Source organism: Dreissena polymorpha, chromosome 2 (assembly GCF_020536995.1).
Source record: "Dreissena polymorpha isolate Duluth1 chromosome 2, UMN_Dpol_1.0, whole genome shotgun sequence".
Lineage (NCBI taxonomy): Eukaryota > Metazoa > Mollusca > Bivalvia > Myida > Dreissenidae > Dreissena > Dreissena polymorpha.
Genome location: NC_068356.1, coordinates 75,270,616 through 75,291,907, shown reverse-complemented (window position 1 = coordinate 75,291,907; position 21,292 = coordinate 75,270,616). Strand labels below are relative to the sequence as shown.

At 35.7% G+C, this 21,292-nt stretch overlaps 1 long non-coding RNA gene across 1 annotated transcript; it reads right to left on the bottom strand.

Annotated features, from left to right (window-relative positions):
* Positions 1-1,185: 1,185 nt before the first annotated feature.
* On the bottom strand, positions 1,186-15,132 carry LOC127867679 (uncharacterized). The gene is made up of 4 exons (XR_008043611.1): positions 13,593-15,132; positions 8,972-9,051; positions 5,813-5,861; positions 1,186-3,038 (listed from the first exon to the last, which is right to left on the bottom strand). It is a non-coding gene; the product is annotated as an uncharacterized LOC127867679 (long non-coding RNA).
* Positions 15,133-21,292: the final 6,160 nt, after the last annotated feature.

Genomic DNA, 21,292 nt, shown 5'->3' with positions numbered 1-21,292 from the left:
TATGACTCGCTAGTATAGTAATGGCTTGGTACGGCATTACTTACATACGAGCATGGGGTAGTAGGATATAACCGCTATATAACTCACTAGTATAGTACTGGCTTGATACGGCATTACTAATATACGAGCATGGGGTAGTAGGATATATCCGGTATATGACTCGCTAGTATAGTACTGGCTTGAAACGGCATTACTTATATACGAGCATGGGGTAGTAGTATATACAATGGCTGTTTGTAAAACATGCATGCCCCCCATATGGGCTGTCAGTTGTAGTGGCAGCCATTGTGTGAATACGTTTTTGTCACTGTGACCTTTGACCTAGTGACCTGAAAATCAATAGGGGTCATCTGCCAGTCATGATCAATGTTCCTATGAAGTTTCATGATCCTAGGCCTAAGCATTCTTGAGTTACCATCTTGAAACCATTTTATTATTTGGAATAACTGTGACCTTGACCTAGTAACCTGAAAATCAAGATGGGTCATCTGCCAGTCATGATCAATGTACCAATGAAGTTTCATGATCCTAGGCCTAAGCGTTCTCAAGTTATCATCCGGAAACCATCTGATGGACGGACCGACCGACCGACATGTGGAAAACAATATACCCCCTCTTCTTCGAAGGGGTGCATAATTAGAGAGCGGACACCATGCTCAAAGTTCAAAACGCACTAAGTGACCCTTGGCCTAGATTTTGACCCGGCATTACCCATATTCGAACTTGACCTAGACATCATATAGATACAACATCTGACCAAGTTTGGTGAAGATCGGGTAAAAACAACTTGAATTAGAGAGCGGACACTTAATACGGACCGACAGACAAGACAGGCAGACGGACCGACAAACTTCGTTTGTGGGGGTATAAAAATGTATTAATAATGCTACTTGTATTTCATTTCTGCGTATTTTAGTCTTATATACAATATGTATAGTTTCTATTAAGTGCATTATTCCAATTTACTATTCATGACACTAACTTCTACGTTATAAACAAATACTTTCAGATCATTTGCTGTTATTTGTAACTGAACGAGCAAAGAAAAAAATCTTACGTTTTGAATAACTAATAAATCCTTCCAACAATAAGCATTTTTCCTTGTGACTTGACTTTCACTGGGAATCAAACCCAGATCTCCGACTTACTTAGTAAGTTGGCATGTTTTCTTTACACCATGAAAGCGATAAGTTGAAGGAAAAAGCTAATCATTATGTACACAAAATATATTTAACGGATAAAATTTTTAGAAGTCTTTTTCCTACAAGTCTGTATTAACCATTTGACCCCCATGGCATGGCCAGTTTTATGCTAACACAATTGTGTTTAGTTTTACTACATTTACATGATGCTTTGCTGAATACCAAATATCTATGCAGTCAGATTCATAGATAATTTTCCACTTTATACATATAAGGAAAACAAGATACTACAAAGCAGGGTTAATTAAATTTGGACTTGCTCACATTTTGGCAAAATGACAATTTTCCAAAACAATCAAATTATAGAACAAGAGGCCTAAGGTGCTCAACTGTGACCAGAAGTAACTAAACTATTCTGAGAGGGTGTAGTTTAGAATAATAAATGAACTTGATGAAAAATATGTAATTTGTAGGCAAATAATCATTTATAAACTTGACTTTGCTTATTATTACAGCAATGTTTTGACAAACTTTAAACAAGATGTGTTTGTGAAACACAATGTCCCCCTATATGACGTTTGACCTTGTAGGATGACCTTGACCCTTCACCACTCAAAATGTGCAGCTCCATGAGATACACATGCATTTCAAATATAAAATTGCTAGCTTCAATATTGCAGAAGTGACATTACATGATCAATTTTGACCCATATATTTGACCTTGAAGGATGACCTTGACCTTTCACCACTAAAAATGTGCAGCTCCATGAGATACACATGCATGCCAAATATCAAGTTGCTATCTTCAATATAGAAAAAGTATTCATAAAATTAGCGATTTGGGCCACATATATTTGACCTCTGACCAACCAACAGACAGGGCAAAAACAATATGTCCCGCACTACTATAGTGGGGGACATAAAAAAGGAACACAATTTTAAATGCAACTTCCAGTGTTTACAATCTTTTTTTAATTTGACATTTTGACCCACTTTTTGACGTTATGTGATCCAGTTTCAAAGTCAGCTGAGATTACATTGGGCCAAATGCTCTGATCATCTTTCATGAAAAATGCACATAAAAAGGGCCAATTGTGTGTTAACAAGGTTCTACTCTAGCACTTTAAGAAAAACTGTCATGTCCACTGGCAGCCATGTTAGTCTACAAACCGGAACCAGTTACAAACTCGACAACTGAGCTATCATTAGAATAAATATTCTGACCAAAATTTATGGAGATATGGCTAAAAATGTCACTTCTAGAGAATTTACAAGGTTTCATTATAGCCATATAAAGACAATTGCCTCGTGCTCTAGTGGATATGTTTTTTTGAATAGACATACAAATTTCGAAACTGGACTGAGCCATCATTTGAACAAATATTCGACCAAAATGCATGAAGATTGGAAAAAAAACAGTGACTTCACTAGTGTTCAAAAGTTTTCACTATAGCTATATAAGGAAAACTGCCCAGCCCTGTTACATACGGTAATTTATGAAGTTCCACAACTGTTGTCGTACGTTAAACAGTTTTCTAGATAGTAATTTCCCACTATTTTTTCCATCAGTGCAGCTTATGATCAACAGTTAACTAGTCACTTCCACTTTAAACCTGTCCACTGTAAACACAAGGTTCACTGTTTTGACCTTTTTATACTTTTTATTTCGTATTGCTTTTGAAATATCATCTTATATATAATGTTATAATGTTTGCATGTATCTCCAATTATATTCTACAACACCGGTTCAATACATTGAGCTGTACACTATAAATGTAGGGACTAAAATATGATGATAACATTTCTCATCTCTTCTTCTTCTTGTCAATCACTCAAATGGAAACACTGGCCCCTGTGGTACACATTCTTTTTGATCAGCATGTTTTGTCTGCCAAACTGAAAAAAATAATAATCACAAATAAACATTTTAAAGAGAAGTGTAATGCCCCAACACTAATCTTTAGTTTCAAAACAATTGTAATGTCCAAACAAAATTAAGCTAAAATACCAAAGTGTGCAAATTCAAATGCTTTTTACTTTGAGCTAATAGAGAGAGTTATACAGACAACAAGACATTTGCACATGGTGAATACTTGTGTTATTTGGATAAGGCATTACCATGATATAGTCTGAGCAGTAGTAGGACACAATGCATGCCTCTCCAACCGCTCAACTATTGTGACTGCTAGATGATGATTTCAGCTGAGGAGCTAAACAAAAATGAGCAAGGGCCATAGTTCTGCAAAATTTGGGCTCATACATAATTTATTCCTTTAAGATGCCAATGTTTCCAATGTTGACTAGAAATGGAGCGGCAGAGACCGACGCATATCCCCATGCCGCATGTTTGACCCAGGGGCGCCCCAGGGTTGGTAATGGGGCCATGCATAGTTGACCATATTGTCATAAGAGAAGTTCAGTATCAATTAGAAGTGAATCGGTGTAGAAATGAAGAAATTATAGTAAAAGGCAATTTTGGGTGGGCGTGGCCTATGTGGGAGGGGCACCCCAGGGTTGGTAATGGGGCCATACATAGTTGAGATTAACCGTATTGTCATAAGAGAGGTTCAGTATTAATTTGAAGTAAATGGGTGAAGAACTTTTTAAGTTATTGAAGGATCCAGAAAAGTGTCAGACTGACAGACACAGAGCGCAAACCGTAAGTCCCTCTCCTTTTTCAAGGGTAGGAAACTAACAAGTTTTGATAATAATGCAAAAATAATGGTCAAAACAAGAACCTGATTGAAATACAAAGTTAGGTCGCCCAAAGGGTGTTCTCATTATGTTATATGCACAAACAGGGATTTCAGATATTAAAGGGGTCAGGACCATGGATAATTTATAAACCCTCATGTCAATTACATGTGAATTGCCAGCATTTAATTCTTACGTTCACCTACCATTACTAACATCAAGAGTGTCTTGGTTTAGGTCAAGCTTTTGTATATTGTTTGGAGGCATAGTGTAATAGCTGTGATATTTTAAGAATAAAATGCACCTAAACACAAAACTGAAGCAAATCTGCACCTTTCTAGGTATATTTTGACCTTTGACCTTGAAGGATGACCTTGACCTTTCACCACTCAAAATGTGCAGCTCCATGAGATACACATGCATGCCAAATATGAAGTTGCTTTCTTCAATATTGCAAAAGTTATGGCAAAATATTAAAGTTGGAGCAAACAAACCAACAGACAGACCAACAGACAGGGCGAAAACAATATGTCCCCCACTATAGTTCATTCCAACGCTCACGGACACTGGAACCCCGACTTACTAACTTACAGACAGACGGATGGACTAACAAACTAAAGGACGGAGCGATTTTAATATGCCCTCAAAATCGCTGGTTCGGGGGCATAAAAACGACATTGTATAAAATGTATTGTATTTCTTAAACTGTATGAACTGTTATATCATACATGCCATACGTCCCGGATTTTCCAGGACAGTCCCGGAAATGAAGAACTTGTCCCGCTGTCCCGGAAATCTGTCAAATGTCCCCGAATTTACAAAATCCATATATACATGTACCTTATCTTAGGCTTAACTGCACCTCGAATCTGTGTATATATGCAGCGTCTCCATGACAATGCCTACCCGAATAGGCAGACTACGCTACGTGTCAAATTCGATCAATTAACAGGGGTCCTGTTATCATATTCATTGTCTCACGTTCGCTGTCAAACCGAAAAGGTGGCATTGTTTTGGTTGTTAATTGACTTATATCTACATCGAAACAAGAGTGTAACTAATGTGTGACTGTATGGATTTTAAGTTGACGATCTACCGATACTGTTTTGTTGTATTTGTTTTATGTGATTGGTTGTATGTATTGTGAATTGATTTGAGTTGACAATCTAACGGTACTGTATTGTTGTATTTTTTATTATATAAATGTTATAAATGAATAAAGGCGTATCAACAACTACGCTTTACACACCGGTCTTAATAACAATAACGCAGTGACGTCACCATCTATGTTTAGAACGCTTACACTGAAAACACATGGCCTGTATCTAGTAAAGGAACTAGTAATGTTTAATTTGACGTTAATAGATCAAGTATATTTCGGATAGGCTTTCGAACTTTTGCAATTAACGATGCGAAACAAAACAAAACGTACCAAAAATGCATATGTCTATAAATATCGCTACATTTAATACATGTCCCGGAAAATCAGCAAAAGTCCCGGACAATTTAACACAATGTCCCGGAATTGGTCTGAAAAATTATGGCATGTATGGTTATATGTAATTTCCATTTAACATTATCATTACATCTTCTCACGCTAGATTGGAAGTCTCTGAACTGTTATATACAGACAGATCAATCCCTAGTTTATCTTCCAGGGATCAGAAGATGTCTTGAAATCATTATGAACTGTTCCATCATTTAAAATACTGTATGAAATAAATGACAAAGTTATGGCCCAGACAAAGTTCAGGTTTAAAACACAATAAGTGACACAATGACCTAGTTTCTGACCGGGCATGATCCATATTCAAACTTGACCTATACATCATCTAGATACAATTTGTGACCAAGTTTGGGTGAAGATCTGATGAAATTTCGGGACAGACTGACGGACCGACAAAGTGGTTCCTATATAGCCCTCATTACCAAAAAGATAATATTACCAGCAGTTGGTTTCAATGGAAATTTCTTACCAGACAAGAGGTTTGATGCAAATTGTTGTGAGGGGAAACTGGAAAATATCTGAAACAAAAATAAAGTCTTATATAATTTGAATCGCTATATTGTTAAGTCAAATTTTAATATTTGATAATCATAATACTGCTAGCTGTCTGATTACAGAGGAGTCTTCACAACATAATGCGTTAACAGTTTTCCTGCAATAAGCAAACAGGAAAAAATCAACAACACAAGTATTTATAATATATTCAGAGACAAAGATGATCCATCCATGTCTTTGGAAATAAACAAAGGGCATTTAACAATTATTTGGCCTCATTTTAGCCATGTTGATAAATATAATGGGTCATACTGCTTGGTGTGTTACAAGTGAAACACCATCAAAACCAGTGCTCCAGCTTGGCATGAATGGAAGGGCGCAGCACCCTGCCATTCAAAGATTCCAACCTATCAACCTTGGACACCCTTCATGCCCTTTGATGAAAATGCCGAGTTGGGAACAATTAATAGGGAGTTACAGTTGTAAGATCGTACGCGAATATCATTTGCCATTTAAAAGGAATCATGATGTTCAAACTTAACCTTTGACCTAGGGTTAGTTGGTCGCATTTTAAAATTTACAGAGCATATTTTGCAAATCAGTGTGTGCTTAGAAGCCTTAGCTACGGAAAGAACCGCAACTCAATTTGCTAAGAACGATCACCACTGCCTGTCTGCAACAGATGACAAATGATTCTGCTCTAGCAGTGAGTGTATATACCAGCTTGTAAGACGCAGGGGTGTCAATTGTCCCCAATTTGAAATCCAGAAAATTAAGCCGTAGGATAAAGGGAAGAGAGGGCCCAACCCCCCCAGCCCTAGCTTATTGTTATTTTTTTTAATAGTCTTTCTAGGTGCAATTTCTGGTGAGTACAAAGGAAATATTATAAACCAAACCATCCGTAACACCGCAGGTGTATTTGTCATTCTTAACAAATGATATTAAGAACTCCGAAATTAAATTAAAATCGACAAACCAGCGTATTTGAAAAAGACTGTCCGAAAACATGTCGCGATACATCATTTGCAAATGAAATAAAATATGCATATCGTTTGACTGCAGAAAATGAAAACCAGTAACCAGTAACCTAGCAAATACGCAGTCAATACATAATTTGATTAACATATTGTTTTAAAATATGATATTGCAGTGCTTTACTTAGCCATTGACTGCTCATGACAGTGCCAGCCGCTTACCTATCAGAAATCAATAAATAAAATCGGTACCAAGCGCAAATGTCTGGAATGCCTACGATGCCATAACAATATTCGTTCTCAAATGATCCCGCACTAAAAGAATTTTGTCCCTATCAACCCTGGACGGCTCAAATCCGGATTTCCGGAATAATCCGGAAAATTGACACCCCTGAAGACGACATTGGCCAGACTAGTTTTTATCATTAAAGTCTGTACGTATTTGTACCATTTTTGACCTCATCCAAGATATCATTGGGACAAATCTTCGGACAAGGTTTCATGATGATCAGACAATAAATGTGGCCTCTAGAGTGTTAACAAGGTTTTACTATATAGCCATAAAAGAAAAAATGCAGAGCCCACTGGCAGCCATGTTTTTCAACCAATCAGCATCATGTTTGAACTCGTCCAAGATATTATTGGGATGAATCTTCTGACCATTTTTCATGAACATCGGAAATAAAAGTGGCCTCTAAAGTGTTAACAAGACTTTACTATAGTCATATAATGAAAAAAATGCCCCGCCCCATTCGTGTTTTCCAAGCAAATGTACCCATTTCCAAACTCATCCAAAATATCATTGAGACCAATCTTCTGACCAAATTTCACGAAGATTGGACAATGCGGCCTCTAGAGTGTTCACACGGTTTTACTAAAGCCATATATAACCATATATGGACCATATATAAATAACCATATAAGGAAAAATGGGTCGCCCCCTGGTGGCCATGTTTTGAAAGCAACCAAAACCATTTTCAAACTCATCCAAGATATCATTGGAAAAATGTTCTGACCAAGTTTCATGAAAATCTGACAATAAATGTGGCCTCTAGAGTGATAACAAGGTTTACTATAGCCATATAAGGAAAATGCCCCACCTCATAAATGCCATGTTTTTCAACCAACCGGCGTCATTTAAAAACTTGTTAAAGATATTATTGGGTTGAATCTTAAGTAATATGCATATAATAATGGAAAAAGGGCCATTATTCTTACAAAATGCTTGATACAGTTGTCTGCTCTTCTTTATAGATTGGGGTCATGTTGGTAAATAAGTTTGCAAAATATGAAGCAATATGTCAAGGGACGTTGAAAATATTTTAGGTGGTACGCCAACTTTAACATAGATTTATCAATAATATGAATATTCAAAATGGTAAAGGGGCCATAATTATTACAAAATGCTTGATAGAGTTGTCTGCTCTTGTTTATAGGTTGGGGTCATGTTGGTAAAGAAAAATGCAAAATATGAAAGCAATATGTCAAGGGACATTGAAAATATTTGGGGTAGTAAACAAACTTAAACATTTGCTGCATTTTCTAAGTGGAAAAGGGGCCATAATTATTACAAAATGCTTGATAGAGTTGTCTGCTCTTGTTTATAGGTTGGGGTCATGTTTGTTAAGAAGTATGCAAAATATGAAAGAAATATGCCAAGGGACATTGAAAATATTTGGGGTAGTACGCAAACTTTTAACATTTGCATGCTCACACTAACGCCAATGCTAAGGCTAACGCAAACGCCGGGTGAGTAGAATTGCTCCACTATATAGATTTCATATATAATAGTCGAGCTAAAAAGGGTCTTTCTGTAAATCTTTAAGAGAACAAATTAAAAACTCAACAGGCCTTTTTTATTATTAAATAAGCTTGTTTCCATATATAATATAAGGCCCTAAAATCATTCAGGATATAACTTTGAACATTTTTTACAGAAATAAAATGATCTTAAAGTTCTCTGCAATGCAAAGTAATTTTTACACACTGGATATTTAAAAAAAAAATTGTTAACTTGTCCATGCTATTCGGGCCGGCTGTGCTCTAACTGCCTATGGAAAATCTTGATTATATATATATATATACCTGTTGTGACCCTTGAGATCCTTATGAAATGTTCATAATTCACTAATAACTGTTTGTAAAAAAAAGAGTATTACCAGATAATCGGGTTCAAAAGTTATTTCTTTCAAGACAGGATGGTTGGTGGGAAATGTCTTCCGATGAAACTGAAAAACATCTAAAACAAAAAGAAAGTGACTTCTTGTATAATTTGAAGCACTATTCATTTTAATACAATTGTGTTTTGACAGCCATAGTTCTGCTGAGCCTAAAAATTAAAAGTAGGTCAACAAAACACAAAATGAAATCCAATGATTGCATCACCAAATCTTCAACATATCCAATTAATAAAATTAATTTTTATATATAGACGGTTTTGATACATGGCACAACATCAGGGGTGTCAAATGTCCCAAATTTGAAATCCTAATGATAAAGTCTGGAGTCTGAGGCTGTAGGTCCCTTACAGGTAGAGCCCCCCAAAGCCATAGTTCATTGTTCTTTTTATAGTCCTAGTTGCTATTTCTGGTGAGTAAAATGCAAAATATTATAAGCCAGACCACCAGTAACACTCGATGTGTAATTGTCATTTTATATAAATGTTATAAAGAACATCGATAACAAGGGCTGTTTGTAAAACATGCATGCCCCCCCATATGGGCTGTCCGTTGTAGTGGCAGCCATTATGTGAATACGTTTTTTGTCACTGTGACCTTGACCTTTGACCTAGTGACCTGAAAATCAATAGGGGTCATCTGCGAGTCATGATCAATGTACCTATGAAGTGTCATGATCCTAGGCAAAAGCATTCTTAAGTTATCATCCGGATTTTTTTTTACTGTTTCGGGTCACCATGACCTTGACCTTTGACCTAGTGACCTGAAAATCAATATGGGTCATCTGCATGTCATGATAAATGTACCCATGAAGTTTCATGATCCTAGGCGTAAGCGTTCTTGAGTCATCATCGGAAACCATTTAACTATTTCGGGTCACCGTGAATTTGACCTTTGACATAGTTACTTCAAAATTAATACGGGTCATCTGCGAGTCATGATCAATCTACCCATAAAGTTTCATGATCCTAGGCATATGCGTTCTTGAGTTATCATCCGGAAACCATTTTACTATTTCGGGTCACCGTGACCTTAACCTTTGACCTACTGACCTCAAAATCAATAGGGGGTCATCTGCGAGTCATGATCTATCTACCTATGAAGTTTTATGATCCTAGGCGTATGCGTTTTTGAGTTATCAACCGGAAACCATTTTACTATTTCGGGTCACCGTGACCTTGACCTAGTGACCTCAAAATCAATAGGGGTCATCTGCAAGTCATGATAAATCTACCTATGAAGTTTCATGATCCTTGGCATATGCATTCTTGAGTTATCATCCAGAAACCATTTTACTATTTCGGGTCACCATGACCTAGAGCTTTGACCTAGTGACCTCTAAATGAATAGGGATCATCTGCGAGTCATGATCTATCTTCCAATGAAGTTTCATAATCCTAGGCCTAAGCGTTCTTGAGTTATCATCCGGAAACCACCTGGTGGACGGACCGACAGACCGACCAACCGACATGTGCAAAGCAATATACCCCCTCTTCTTCGAAGGGGGGCATAATAAATGTTAATCCACTAACCATACAGTAAAACAACTGTCCAAATATATATCCAGATATGTCTTTTGCAAATGAAATAAGATATGCACTTAGTTTGACAGCAGAAAATGGAAATTTAATGATCGGGGACATATGCTACATTTTGTAGTATGTAAGATTTCTGGAAAGTAGCCAAGAGGTTAGGTCAGTTACCTTTTATGTCCGTGTCAGCCGATAACCAATCAGACAATAGTAAAACAAGGGACAAAATTGTCACAAAACCAGGTTTTCAATGTAGAAAAAGTCTGATAGAGGGAGACAACTCAAACTGAACTGATTGTTTATAATTAACCCCCTTTGTTTCAAAATAAATATATTTTTAGTTGTGGCGACCTTGACCTTGGAGATATTGCCGTAATTCTAAAGTGCGATACAACGTCCCACGATGGTGAACAAATATGCCAAATTATTTTTAAGTCTCACAATGAATGACATTTTTTGGCCCGGACAAGCTCTTTTATGGCCATTTTTGACCTTTAAACTCTAAGTGTGACCTTGACCTTGGATATTATATTGACGGTATTTTTTTGAGCGACACACTGTCTAATGATGGTGAACAAATGTGCCAAATGATTTTAAATTCTCACCAAGAACCACAACGTTATGGCCCGGACAAGCTTGTTCCGTCCGCCCGCCAGCCGGCATTTGCCAATCTAATAACCCGTTTTTTTCTTTGGAAAACCGTGTTAAAAAGACCAGGAAAAATCCATACTAAGCGCACATGCCCGGCATGCCAATGAAGCAATTACAATATTTGTTCACACCCCCTTAAAACAAATCATCGAATTTACACTGATCTAAAATTCAATCCTGAATGGCTCAAATCGGGATTTCCAAATAATCCGGACAATTAACACCCTTGCAACATGCATGGGTTGCTAAGTTACTAAATGTCCTACATATAACAAATTCAGAATTTGTGTACCATCCCACTCACATAAATAGCAATTGCAAGATGATGTCCATTACAAACCTGTTTGTTATCATTCTGACCTTTTTGTACTTCTATAGTTTTTCAAATTTTAATGTAATTAAAGTGCAAACACCTGATTATAGAAGGTATACCTAAGATCATATTGCTTGCCATGAGTAATAATCCAACAGATTGGCTTTGTTTGTATGCCAATAGATAGAGCTTGCACATTCTTTTTCAATATGTGGTTATGGACAACTGTAAACATTACTTCATGTATTTTAAGGGGCCTTTGCATGTTTTGGTAAATTGACAAAATAAAACAAGAGCTGTCACCATAGGATGACTTATGCCCCCTATAAATGCTTGATAGAAGTTATGAGCTTTTTTCGAAACCTAAACACAGATTTCGAAACCTAAACGCGGACCCTAAGTTCAAGGTCACAGGGGTCAAAATTTGTGTGCGTATGGAAAGGCCTTGTCCATATACACATGCATACCAAATATGAAGGTTATATCTCAAGGGACATAGAAGTTATGAGCATTTTTCAATATCTAAACGCAGATTTCGAAACCTAAACGCGGACCCTAACTTCAAGGTCAAGGTCACAGGGGTAAAAATTTGTGTGCGTATGGAAAGGCCTTGTTCATATACACATGCATACCAAATATGAAGCTTATATCTCAAGGGACATAGAAGTTATGAGCATTTTTCAAAACCTAAACGCAGATTTCGAAACCTAAACGAGGACCCTAAGTTCAAGGTCACAGGGGTAACAATTTTTGTGCGTATGGAAAGGCCTTGTCCATATACACATGCATACCAAATATGAAGGTTATATCTCAAGGGACATAGAAGTTATGAGCATTTTTCAAAACCTAAACGCAGATTTTGAAACCTAAACACGGACCTTAAAGGGATCTTTTCACGCTTTGGTAAATTGACAAAATTGAAAAAAGTTGTTTCAGATCTGCAAATTTTCATTTTAGTTTTGATATTTGTGAGGAAACAGTAATACTGAACATTTACCATGCTCTAATATAGCCATTATATGCATCTTTTGACGATTTTAAAACCTAAAAATTATAAAGCGTTGCAATGCGAAACGATTGAATAATTTGGAGAGTTCTGTTTTTGTCGTTAAATTTTGTGAAACTACGAAGATTGCTTATATAAGGTATAAAATACGTCAAGAATGTGTACTTGGCGGAATAGCTCAGTAGGCTAAAGCGTTTTTACTTCAGGACTCTGGCAGGACTCCAGGGGTCACTGGTTCGAAACCTGCTCCGGGCAATGTTCTTTTCCTTTTTTTAATTTTATTTTTGATTTTTTACTGGTGCTTTTACGATCCAATGTTCACATTTATCAATATAAAGCATTTAATGAGTAAGTAAAAAAATGCCAAAATCTGTGAAAAGGCCCCTTTAAGTTCAAGGTCAAGGTCACAGGGGTAAAAATTTGTGTTCGTATGGAAAGGCTTTGTCCATATGCACATGCATACCAAATATGAAGGTTATATCTCAAGGGAAATAGAAGTTATGAGCATTTTTCGAAACCTAAACGCAAAGTGTGACAGAAATACGGACCGACAGACGGACAGTCTGATAACTATATGCCCCCTTTTCTTTGAAAGGGGGCATAAAAATTGTTTCAGACTTGCACATTTTTGTTGCAGTTATGATATTTGTGAGAAAACAGTTATACTTAACATTAACAACCTGAAAATGATATATCATTGCAAAGCAAAACAATTGAATAATTTGGAGTTCTGTTGTCGTTTTTTGTGACACTACGAGCTTTGCTTATAGAAACTAAAAGTATAAAATATTGTATGAGCATGGATGGCCGTCTTAGCGTTAGACTTTTACTCCAGAGGTCAGTGGTTCGAGCCCAGATGAGGATTACTTTTTCTTTTAATTTGTTCTTGTTTTTTAATTGAGCTTTTTAGATTTAATGTTTACATTTATAAATATAACGCATTTAATGACAAACTTCAATACATGCCATAATCTGTTATAAGGTCCCTTAAATACCAAGATGAGTATCAAGGAACCTGAGTGAAACATTTTATTTTATTTCGGATATATACAGGAATGCTTATTGGAAACAAAAAGTTTGCTCGATTCTTGAATGACTTACAAAAGTGTTTATCAAATCAAGTAGGTTCGTTTATTCTTCGTCTGTTGTCCCATCTCGCCAACAGTCAACCAGCTCCCTCCAGGCTTGTCAGTTCCAGGCGAGTCTCTCTAGCTGCCACCATTTTGGCCCATCTGCTTAGAATCTGCATCCAGGTCACGGCGCCAGGTGTTACTGTATTTGAAATAAAGTAGGTTGGATGCCATTAAATGTGACTTTAAACACCATAATGACAAACAAAATAACAGGTTTATTTCCCTTCAATTAATAACAAGCAAATTCATTGAATTGATATCCCCCGCTAATTAGCTTCTGGACACAAAAGTGTTATATTTGACACTCAGGTAAAAAAGGATTTTTTTAGGTTCGAAGGGCCATAACTCCGTTATTAACAGATAGTGTACAATGCCATTTGGCATGCATCATCCTCTTATCTATACATATACTCATACCAAGTTTCAATGAAATCCACCAAAGCACTTCCAAGATATGGCTCCCAACACAAAAGTGCCGGATGGACGGAAAGACAGGCGGACAAGGCCAAAACAATATCCCTCCGCCTATTGCAGGGTGATAATAACATGAATGTAAATTAAAGCCAGCACATATATGAATTAACTGCCTAGATGGGTGTATTAAATATAATTTAGGGCTGTACAATACTTACTGATATGTGAGCATATATTTACTTTTAGTAAATATAAATAAATGTAACAGTAATCAGCGATTTTCCTCCTTCTTTATAAAGTACCGATAAACGGTACTTTCCCAATCGAACGAAAATTCCCAAATTCCCAAAACGGTACTTTCCCAATCGAGCGAAAATTCCCAAATTCCCAATCGGCATCTGGAAAAATCCCAATCAGCGTCCGAATTTTTTCTCAAAACGATCGAAAGTTTCGTAAAAAAAAACAACTTTCGGCGAGCGAACAAAGAAAATCGTATAGTTGTGTGTAACCACGCGCTCGATTAATTTCGGGTTTTATTATTCAGCGCATTCAATCAATAGAGTTGTTACTGTTTCCGGTTCTTTTGCCAGGCAGTCAGCGTACTGTTTTACGTCGGTTTGTAACCTTATCGTAGTTTGAAATGAGTCATAATAGCAAATATTATGCCAAAAAACCAATCGGAACCATCTATCACAGGACACATTGACAGCACTAATGATCCTGTGCAGGGAGGGATGCAAGCAACTGAGTGATGATCAAACATCACAGATTGTTGAAATTTTCACAAAAATGAAAGAGAGAGACATTGCTTTAAAAGAGATTAAAACAACTAGTAATTGATTTGGTGTGTTCTTTATAATATTTTGTTATTTATATAAACTTTATAACTTAATGGTCATTAAGGCATGCCTGCAAATGATTATTTAAATGGGTATGTTCAATTAAGTATGAACTGTATGATGTATTCAATAAGACCCAAACTTCACGACGCGATTTTCCCAATTTCAGGATTTCACGATTCGATTTTTCCCAATTTTGAGGTTTTCACGACTCAATTTTTCCCAATCGGACCGGTACGGGTACTTTTCCCAATTGGACAAGGAAAATCGCTGGTAATACTTACACACTTGTGACTGTGAGTTTTAACTTTATACATGTAACTAAACTTCCTTTATAATTTTATAACAGTTTTTTTATTCCTGCCATAGTATTAAGAAGTCACTTGCTCAATAACACATTTAAGCATGAGCTGTTTTTTTAAATCTGCATACATAAGAAAACATCGAAAAAAAACACAAGAGGAGCATGTATCCGAAAGTAAATTACGTCCGAAATCAGGCAAGTTAAGCATGCGCGAAATTCACCAAAACATCGATTAAATATGGTTTAAACAGAATCATATGTAAAACGTGAATGATAAATTAAACATTATCCAACAAAAGCATGCAGCTTTAACCAATAAACAACAGCAAAAATCAGCAATATAGCGATGTTGTTGAATAACTCAGCGAAGGCTAGCAAGAAGAGAATTTTCCAGGGGAAACAACTAAAAAAGTAATGCAAACTGATTTAAATGGCTCATGCACGAAAGTTTATAATATAGCAACAACACATGATTTAGCTATAGAATTAGAATGCGAAAAATTTTTTTAACTATTACTCGAAGATTCCTTAACTAAATAAAATATCAATAAAAGTTAAAACTTTGAGTTTGACCTACTTAGCAATCAATGGTCAAAACAACCTCGAAATAGCTTTTTCTTCATGTCAACAATACAATTGTTGAGTTAATGTTGACATAATACTAATAATGGTAATACTATCCATATTCTCTACCTAGAATATTCATCATATTAAAATATCCAATAAATGTAGTATATATTTCTTTTCACGCTAACAATTCAAGATGGCTTACAATCGGTTTTGCTTGGGCATGCGCATTGCAAGCCTATTTGGTTTGGTCCCGCCTTTTTCTCCATATATGGTCATTTGAGCTTGTGGACGGCCGTGGACCATCCACCTACAGCAACACATTTCACTTGCAATGTTCTCGAGTATAGCATACTAAGGTCGCCCATTCCACAAAATCTTCCTTATACAGTATTTAACATATATTAGCTATAAAATAGTCTAGCACTTTGTGTGATGGTTTGTTCAGGCAAATACCGGTGACTCATAGGCATTGTTAATCTTATTTTGGAAAGTCTTATTTATTATCACCACGGATTTATCCAATTAAACTCAAATGGGACTGGCATCTTAACAAAACGTAACATAGCCCCAAATAAATGGTTTGCATTTTATACAAGGCCTTATTAAATAATCATGGAAATACGCGATGATGTAGTTATACTATGAAAGGGAGACGACTTCGCCGCGTTACGTATGAATATATATAGTTGGGGTTTCCAGCGGAAAACCCGAAACTACAGTATTTATAGAGACAGTATTTGTAAAATTTATTATTATTTATTAAGGCATTTTAAATAGATATAGAGAACACTACGTGAGTTTTGGATAAAGATCAAGTTTATCATGCGAGGCTTAGAACCTTTGTAGCGCGAGGATCTTTATCCCAAACTCACATAATATTCTATTTGTCCTATTATTTCCTCCCCTTTTCCATTAATCAATTTAATATAAGGTAGTCGTAACGACACGGCGATGACCTGTAAATAAACTCTGATATACACACTATATAACTATTAATAGGACGCATGACTAAATTTATAAAGCACACCTGAAATGTAGTTATTACCAGATCGCTACTATATTATAAATTGAGTGTTCAATAAATAGAGAATATAATTATTTTGTGAGTTTTGGATAAAGATCAAGTCACGACTACCTTCTGTGCTGACTCTTATTTTATCCTATAATACATAATATTCTCTTTTTATTGAACAATCAATTTATAATATAGTAGCGTTCTGAGAAAACTGGCCATAATGCATGTGCGTAAAGTGTCGTCCCAGATTAGCCTGTGCAGTCCGCACAGGCTAATCACGGACGACACTTTCCGCTTTAATTGGATAAAAGAGGAAAGTGTTGTCCCTCATTAGCCTGTGCGGACTGCACAGGCTAATATGGGACGACACTTTACGCACATGCATTATGCCCAGTTTTCTCAGAACGCGACTCAATTTATAATACAGTAGCGATCGTAAGTCGTTTAAACGTTGTAAATAAATCGGCCATTGTTATTTTTATCATAAACGATCGATGTTCTATTATTGTATTTTGAAAGTTCGTGTACAAATGTTCTGTTAAAAATAGAATATGTAGCTGCGAGTGCACGATTTGGGGTAAGAGGAATACATATTGAAATGTATACCCGTTTAAAAACTCAACACACTTCACATTACATGTAATAGCGTATAAAAGGCACATACATAAAGACCCGACCAGAAACAGTATACATGGCAACCTGTCTCAAATAACGATGTGAAAGCGTGTACATGCTGTTAAATTTGTTCTCAAAAAATACACATTTGTATTTGAAATGAGAAATACGACGTTTACGTTAATATGTTGTTAGTTGATTAAAAGCGAGCATCACTAAAAAGACGAGATCAAAGAGTACGACTGATGTCGCAGACTTTTTTTACAAATCTTAGTCGAATAACATGCATAACTATTTGAGATATCATATGAGAATATGAACGACCAACGAAGACTGGTACTGGTGATATCAACATTGGACATGACGATAATATTTGTCAATGAGTCTGCGATATTGACATTTATTTTGACGATTGTTTAGAAAGATATTTCGTGACAAAGTCAATTGCGACACGTAAACTCATATAAGTTGGTGTCTATATGTTGAATTAGTACATCTTCAGATCATATTGGGTATTTCCCAGCGGTCTATCCCTTTTTCACAAGATAATTTAATACATGTAGATTAGCGTGATTGTAGAAGTGTTCATTGTCAGTTTCGTTTACCAAACACTCAAGTATATTTTTGTTAAAGCGTGACTGCACGATTTTGTCAAATATTTATGAATTTATATAAAATGTGTAAAAAAATAATTAATTAAAAATTAAAATAAAAGTTCAGAAGAACAGGTGTCGAAAAATGCAAAATAAGCCAGATATTTAATTCGAAAGTGTCTACAGTCGAATTCGCCAGCATGTATATCATGCATGTACGATGTGAAGCTAAACTTAGTTTAACGGTTCATTTCAAATTCCTGCAACGATATCTATTCATGCGACACACAAACACTAACTCCGATCCTAATAAAAAGACTTATGCTTCGGTTATTGTAGGAAAATATGTACGAAATATCGTTGTCACAATCGGATCGGGGTGCTTATTTGTCTTTGCTGCATTTTATGAAATTCGTCTTCAATGAATAATTTGTCTTGCCTATTTTGTGTTATTGAATCATATTTTTATCAATATATTACATATAAAAAATCGTGCAGTCCCGCTTTAAATTGTTCTTTTTTCCCACATAGATGTTTGTTTTCTTTTTATATGTCAAAATTTGTCTGCACAATACTAGGATTCACGGATTGGATGAAATGGCTTTTGTTTATAGTACGCCCTGTGCCCGAGGTCGGATGGTTGATATCACTCTATTTGTGCACTCCCGAAACTCTTTGGCCGCCTGAAGGACTTTCAAATTACTTTGCATATATTAAGAGCTAATTGAAATAGGATCTGAAGTTTAATGTCATTATTCGTACTAAATTCAGGATGCTGATTGTTTATGACGGCGGTTTGCAGGTCCCTCTGGCGACATCATTGTTTAATGTTAAAGCGACGCACTTAATAACAAAAACAACCAGTTTTACAGATCAATAGTTGTGATTACTTAATTTAACTGCCTTTATTTGCGTTCAAACAGTCGATCAGTCACATACATTTATACTGCCCTCTGTTTATTTGCTTTTCTGTCAACATATTACAAATATCTTTGTTGTAAAATGCCTAACGCAACACGTGCTATGTAGAGAGGCAATTATCCGAGCCTCATAATGTTCTACGTATGTATAAACGTTAAATGGCGCCCCTTTTATGCTTCGCCTCGGTGGCTTTCTTGGTTGTGTCTGTTTAAACGTTATTAGTATGAGCGTTAGCTCACACTAATGTTACAGACCATATTTTGCAAATCAGTATGTGCTTAGAAGCCTTAGGTACGGTATGGAAACAACCACTGCCTGACAGTGCCTGTTGCAGCAGACGACACATGCTATATAGAGCGTCTGCTAGGAAAGATAACCACCACATTTGCTTGTTTATAGTTCACTACTGGTACACTGCAGAGGGTTTATATGACTAATAGTGTTTAACAGCTTGTAATACAGATTGGCCAGTCTAGTGTTTATCATTGAAATCTGTACATATTGGCTGCTTTCAGGGAAAACGGGGCTTAATGCATGTCAAATAAGATTAGCCGGTGCATACTGATTAGCCTGTGCAATGCGCACAAGCTAATCAAGGACGACATTTTACAACAGCGAACACCTACAGTGCCTTCAGCGCTTTGATTTTTAAATACATGATTTGGGACAACATGGGCAATAATGAAATCTTGTCCGTGGACATGCGCATTTAAAAAAAATTAAAGTCATTGAAATCTGAGCAGGAAAATAAATCAGTACATAAGTGGGCATGTGGGCATGAGAGGATTGTCATGACATTTGATAATCATCGTTTTTGCTAATTTCACTCATGAAAATGGTAGTTTGGGATTTGAAAATATTTAAAACAAAACATTAAAAACAATGATTTTTTTCAGAATAAGTAGATCTATAGTTATGAATTTTTTATTGTTTGCAAGCTATACATATTTACAGATTTTGCATTTAGAAATAATTATTTATGCATTTTCAACTATGCAATGTTCAATAGGAAGAACTTTTTTCAGTCCAAATAACATATGTACGTCAAAAGTTCATCTTTATACAAGACGAAGAATTATAAATCCTACATTTAAACGTTGCACATATTTAAACAGTATCGACCAACGTCGATATTGTATTATGAATCGTAAAAAAAAAAATGAAACTGGCCTCAAAATATAATCGATCCTTTCTTAAATTATGAACGGCAGATGTTATCAGTCAAAAGAATAAAATATATGGGTCAGTAATGTCATACTTTAATGTCAGTCGATGATAATGAACATCCAATCAAAACATCATTTCATATCATGCCTAACTACCATAATTATCAACTTAAAGCAAATGATTACACCAGAAAATCTTCAGAATTGTTATATCTATTAACGATAACGATTTCTGGCAAACCCAGGTTAGTAAAAACATACCTTCTGTAGTGTGAACATAATTATATCGCGGAAAATTATTATAGTACGAAATACTTGTTGTGCATATGTTGCACGTAAATAGGAAGTTTATTACCAAGGATAAGTGTCTATTAAAATGAAACTTTACAGGTTATTTTACAGATTTTTTCTTGAAAAAAAAATAACATAAGAAATTGCAATGCTTCATCTTGTCAGGATCAAGAGGTTATTCTTCTTCGTATAGGCTAGGAAATTGATGTCGATTTATCAAAGATAAAAAATTATATCCTGAGTCTGGACTGAAACCAATGACCTCCTGGTCATTACTCTGAAATGCTGATCACAGCATTTGAGAGGTAAAAGATATCCGTGTTTAAATACTGTTGATGAACACCAATACACAACACAATATGTGTAGACTTTCAATCAACGAAAATGATCAATTATTCAAGGACATGTACCGATTTTGCTGCAGAAAAAGACCAATATCGTTGCTTATCTATTTACTAAATGAGAAGAGAAAAAAAGCGAATTAATATATCGATGCTTTCTAGAACAGTATATATACATCATTTTATTTAATGCTTTCCGGTGGTTTATAGAGAAATATCAGTGAATTAAAACTGATAATTTCACTGTTTCAAACAGTGAAAATTATCAGTGAGAATTATCGATAATTTTCATTGTTTACTGTGAAATGACGTCATTTTTTTGACGAAATGACGTCATTATCCCAGCAAAATTCGTTAGTTAAACTCTTGAACAATGTATATAAACTGTGAAAAATGCATTAAATAAAAAGAAAATTTGTTGGATTCGGTGGATTATCGACTTTAATTCACTCGTGATCATAGAAAACATATATTTTCTATGATCACTCGTGAATTAAAATCGATAATCCACCGGATCCAACAAATATCCTCTATATAATCTTTCCTAAAACTATCATGTACTACTGACAGAAGTTAAATTAAATAATGATAGTAATTAC